Here is a 6,000-nt window from a genome sequence, read left to right as displayed (position 1 = left end):
TGTAAATACGATCTACGGATACATTCGACGATATAACTGACAAGTCAAAAATCCCAATTGAAGTTTAGGAATAGATTTGGATACTAGTGTCTTGCGATTAGATGATAAGTTGAGTTGGCCTTGGGCCATGATTTTAGCACTTCGAGTGCAAGTTATACCGATTTGGCTTCGGGGCATGCATACCAGATGATTTGGCTTCGGGCCATGATAATAGTTCTTCGGATAAGTTACCTTGATTTGGCTACGGGCCATGGTATAGGTACTTATTGTACAAGGCTTTTGAGTATCCGATTTCTATTCCAAATGGTTCAACAGGTGAACGAACGATATAGTTGAGGAAGAGGTTAGGACGAGGTGATACAGTATGTACAGAACCTATTCGAGTATTAAATAGTGAAAGTTCGATGAGATGGTATTTGATCATGTTTTGAGACAAGAGAAAGGTTTGTAGTTAATGTGTATATGTTTTATCATGTGTAATTTGTTGATTTGCATTGATTCGATAAATTAAGTTAGTCACATACGAGCTTACTAAGCTATGAAGCTTACTTCGTGTTATTTTTCTATGTTTTATAGTGAATCAAGGCTAGCTCAGATCCGGGAGTCGTCGGGAACATCATCACACTATCAAACATCTAAGTTGGTACTTTTGAATTATATATTTATGGTATATGGCATGTATAGGCTAGATGTGGTATTTTGGTGGTGATTATAGCCATAAGATTTGGCTTGTAAATGATGTTAATAATGATGTGTGTTTGGCTATTAGAAATGCCTTGTAAATGTATATGTTTTGGTTTGTATATATAGCCATGACTGATGGCTTATCTTGGTTTGTTTTGGCATGGTTGTAACCAAGACATTATGGAAGTTAAAATGGTTATGTGAATTATGATAAACGAACCATATTGTTTGATATTGTTTTGGCATGTATTTGGCTAAGTAAATGGTAGTGATTTGAGAATTGGAATAGATGAAATTATAATGGTATGAATTGTGCATTTGGTTAATGATTTTGGCTACCTAATTGTATTACTAAATGGTACCATTTTTCCTTGTGTAGGTACATTGATGTTGGGGTGGCAAATTGGTCTTGCAAATGGCCTATTTTTGTCCACACGGGTAAAGACACGGCGTGTGTCTCAGTCGTGTATGACACACGGTCATGTTACACAGTAATGTGTCCCCTGGTGTTGAAATTGAAATGAATTCATTATGCTCCACTCAGTCTCACACACGAGCGTGTGAATGGCCATGTGGTACAAGTTAGTATACCCCCTAATTGGCACACGGCCTAGCACACGGGCGTGTGACTTGGCCATGTTTCATAAGTTCGTATACCCTCTATTTTTCACACGTCCTGGCACACGGGCCTGTCCTTGGCCGTGTGATACAAGTCAGTATGTATGCCCTATTTCCACACGGCCTGAGACACTAGCATGTCTGGAGCCGTGTGAGGCACACGGCCTATTCACACTGGTGTGTGACCCCTTTTTCGTTGAAATTTTTCTAAGTTTCCAAAATTTTTATATGTTATCGGTTTTGTCCCAAATCATTTCTAAAGCATGTTTAAGGCCTCGTAGGCCCTTATAAGGGAAAATGTGTTTGTGATTAAATGGTATTTGAGCATGAATGCGTAAATGTATGAGTTATGTATGTTAAATGATGTATATTGATTAGTAATACCTCGTAACCCTACCCCGGCGACAGATACGGGTTAGGGGTGCTACAAATGCTATTTGGGTCGTTGTTGATAGATGGACGAAATTGGCTCGTTTTATTCTGGCACGTACCAACTATTCACTTGATAAGCTAGCTGAATTGTACATTTCTAAAACTGTTAGATTGCACGAGGTGCCTATTTCAATTATTTTGGATAGATATCCAAGATTTACTTCACGATTCTGGAAAAAGTTGCAAGAAGCTTTGGGTACAAAGTTGAACTTTAGTACCGCATTTCATCCGCAGACCGACGGTCAATCTGAAAGGATGATTCAGGCACTCGAAGATATGCTTCATTGTTGTGTTTTAGAGTTTGAAGGTATTTGGGAAAAATATCTGCCTTTAGTTGAGTTTGCTTACAACAATAGTTTTTAGTCGAGCATAAAGATGGCACCATATAAGGCATTGTATGGCCACAAGTGTCGAACTCCGTTGTACTAGACTGAGCTCAGTGAGAGACAAATTCACAGGGTTGATTTGGTTAGAGAAACCAAAGAAAAAGTGAAAATAATTCAGAATTGTTTGAAAGTAGCTTCGGATAGATAGAAGTCGTACGCAGATCTAAAATGAAAGGAATTTGATTTTCAAGTTAGTGATAAGGTGTTTTTGAATGTATCTCTGTGGAAGAAAATCCTAAGATTTGGTCGCAAAGGCAAACTGAGTTTGCTCTTTTTTGGTCTGTATGACGTTATTGAAAGGATAGGACTAGTGGCTTATCGGTTAGCTTTACTATCGGAATTTGAGAGAATCCACAATGTGTTTAATGTGTCTATGTTGCGACGATATCGATTAGATCCATCTCATGTGATTTCACCAGCTGAGGTTGAGATTCGACCTGACAGAACTTATGGTGAAGAACTGATCAAGATTCTAGCCCGGGAAGTTAAACAGTTGAGAAATAAAAATATAGCCCTAGTGAAAGTTTTGTGGCAAAGACATGGGGTCAAAGAAGCTACGTGGGAAATCGAGGAAGCTATGAGAAAACAGTACCCAAACCTCTTTTTCAGTAAGATTTTTGGGGTCGAAAATCACTAAAGAGGGAGAGTTGTAACAGCCCGTTTTTGGGTCAAATCGAAATAGTGGTTTTGGGACCACAAATCTGAAGTAAAAATGTTCATTTTATTATTAATTTAAGGTCTACAGTATGATTGAATAATTGTGTGAAAATTTCATTAAGAAATTTTATCGATAGAGTGTCCAATTTGACTAATAGAACTAAATTGCAATAGGTGAAAAATATGTGTTCTAGAAGTTAGAGGTGTCTAATTGCTATGAAATTTTATATTGGAGGCCCTTAAATGGTAATTAGACCATTATACTTTACGTTGGACAAAAATGGACATGGCTAGGTGAAATTTCAAAGTTTGGAATTAAGGGCATTTTGGTCATTTGGCTAATAAAGACAAAATAAAACAAATAAAAGATGTCATCTTCTCAATTTCATCCTCCTTGTGCCGAAAATTGAAGAATCTCTATAGCAACGATTTTGGCCAAGCTTCCAAGCTCGATGGTAAGTCCGTCTTTGTCCCGTTTTTAATGATTTTTATGTTTTTGAAGTTGTCTCAACCTAATCTAGCTATTTCAAGGACTTATTTGAAAGAAAATTAAAATTTTAAATTTTACCCATGTTGAATATTTTTGTATTTTGATGTTTAATGGCAGGAAATGCATGTTTGGTATTAGGTAAACAACATTTACCAAGTAATTTTTAAAGAAAATGTCAAACAGGGACCTATTTGTAAAAGTTGTAAAATGTGTGTAAAAATGTAGATAAATGAAAAATGTGGGATGTTATTAGCAAGGAATAGGTTAGGCTAGGATTGGGTGTGATGAAATTGAATGAAAATCATTTTACGAACCTAGGGACTAAAATGTAAAAAGCTAAAAAGTTAGGGACAAAAATGTAATTTTTACCATAAGGTGTTTTTGGGATTAACTTGAATAAGGTCATAATTGAATGAGTTAAATGTGGTATTATAGATGAAGAAAAACGAGGTTCTGACTTAGACCGGGGAAAGAACAAGGTTGTGAACTAAATTGAACTATTAGCCATTTTGTACCGAGGTAAGTCCGTACTTTAGAATAATTGTTTTTAAATGCTTTAATATTGCATGAACTGTATGTTTGATTATGTGAATGAGTATAATTCTACGAACGAAATGAGTATAATTCTACGAACGAGTTTGACAACAACTCGACAAGCAAGAAATCTCGTTGAACCTTAGGAATAGGTTAGGATACAAGTGACATGTCACTAGGGTCATTATGTGTTATGTGATCATGTGGTCCGGGTGCTGGTCTTGTACATCCTACCGGTGGCTGAGTATACAAGCATATGTTGATGATACTTGACAGCTTGTGTGAGTAGCATCGTATAGCTATGTCTTGACTAACAGCTTGTGTGAGCAGACCCATTAATAGCTTGAGAGCGAGCAACTATGTGATATGAGATTGAGGTAGCATTGGCTACATATGTGGCACTTAGTGTGCAAATTTCCCGAGTATCCGACATTATTATTCCGAGTGGTTCACGGGTAGGTCAAAGATGAGAATATGTGTAAGTTCATTTCGAGATGGTTCAGGTATGTACGTAAAGCTCATGTTTATTAAATGCTTGAAATGATGAGAATGAGGTAATTTTTGTGATGAAATGAATTATGATACTATGGTAAATTTACATTTAATGATGTTATATTCTCTGAATGTTATATGCATGGTAAGGTTGCTTATTTCTTGCATACGAGCTTACTACGCTATATTGCTTACTCCTATTATTTTCCATATTTTTATAGTGTCGCCAAGCTAGCTCAGAATCAGAGATGCTGAAGACTCGAATCACACTATCAAACTTTCATTTTGGGTATTGATGATCTTAGTATTTTTAAAGTATGGCATGTATAGGGACTTGGTCATTTTGTTATATGTGTCATTATGATTTTAACCAATGTATTGGCTTGTAATTTGTCAAGGGCTTGATTTGATATTTGGCCATGTAAATTGGCTTATTTTGGTTAACATGGTTGTAAGCCTAAGTATATTCATATATGTGCCAATGGCTTTGGTAATATGGTCATGGTATGCTTGGTGAATGATGGAATGTGATTCATAGCATGAATGTGAAATATTTGGAAGTGTGATCCATTAATGAGATGATAAATTTGTGCACAAATAGGTGTCTTGAAGGTAGTTAATTATACCTAGTATATGTGAAATTTGCATGATTGATTTAGGGCATAATAAATGTTGTGAGTATGATAGATGCTGCTATTGTATTGGCATGTGTTGGTCATATTTTTGGATGTTTTGGTTGCCTAAGTATAATAGGTTTTGTGCCATTGAATTTGTGTATGTGTATTTTTGAATAAGGGTGGCAAATGGCTTGGTAAATAGCCTTTTATTTTGTCCACACGAGTGTGTGACACACAGTCTGCCCCATGGGCATGTGTTCTAGCCGTGTGTCCCTTGCACCTTAATTTTGAGAAATAGAATGATCAGAATTGAGCACACGGACAGAGACACGGGTGTGTGTCTCAGCCGTGTGGATGACACGGCCTCAAGCATGGGCATATGTCCTGGGCATGTGAAGTTTGCACCTATTTTGTGAAAATTTAATTATCCACACGGCCTAGCACACGGGCGTGTGACTTGGCCGTCTGACATCAATTTGTTCACGTGTTGCAAAACAGAGAGTTACACGGGGTAGGGACGCGAGCGTGTGTAGCCACACGGCCTGCCCACACGGGCGTGTCCCATATCTACACTGGCGTGTGACCCTTGTTTAGCGGAAAATTTTTCTAAGTTTTGTAAAAATTTCTAAAGTTCTTGGTTTAGTCTCGGACCACTTTCGAAACATGTTTTGGGCCTCGTAGGCTCGTGCTAGGGACTTTATACTTGAATATGAATGGTTTTAATTTGGACGAATATTTATAGCTCGAAGTTGTATGATTGTTTGTATGGTAAGTCCGGTAATGCCTCGTACCCTATTCCAGTGTCGAATATGAGTAAGAAGTGTTACATTTAGTGGTATCAGAGCTATGGTTTAGTCAATTCTCGAACTAACATAGTGTGTGTAAGAGTCTAGCTATACATGCCATATATAAATTTTAATAGTGTGACGACTCCTGACAATTTAAATTGTGTTTTCCTCTAGTAAATAGATCTCGACTGAGAAGTGACTGATGAGTTAAGAGTAATGTGTCGGCTCCTGCCCAAGGGATAGTACCATCTGAAAGTAGACCAGTGACAATTAGTCAAGAGGGAAAGGCTAAAGAAGCCTTC

Source organism: Gossypium arboreum, chromosome 13, assembly GCF_025698485.1.
Source record: "Gossypium arboreum isolate Shixiya-1 chromosome 13, ASM2569848v2, whole genome shotgun sequence".
Lineage (NCBI taxonomy): Eukaryota > Viridiplantae > Streptophyta > Magnoliopsida > Malvales > Malvaceae > Gossypium > Gossypium arboreum.
Note: the sequence above shows the minus strand (reverse complement) of the source record.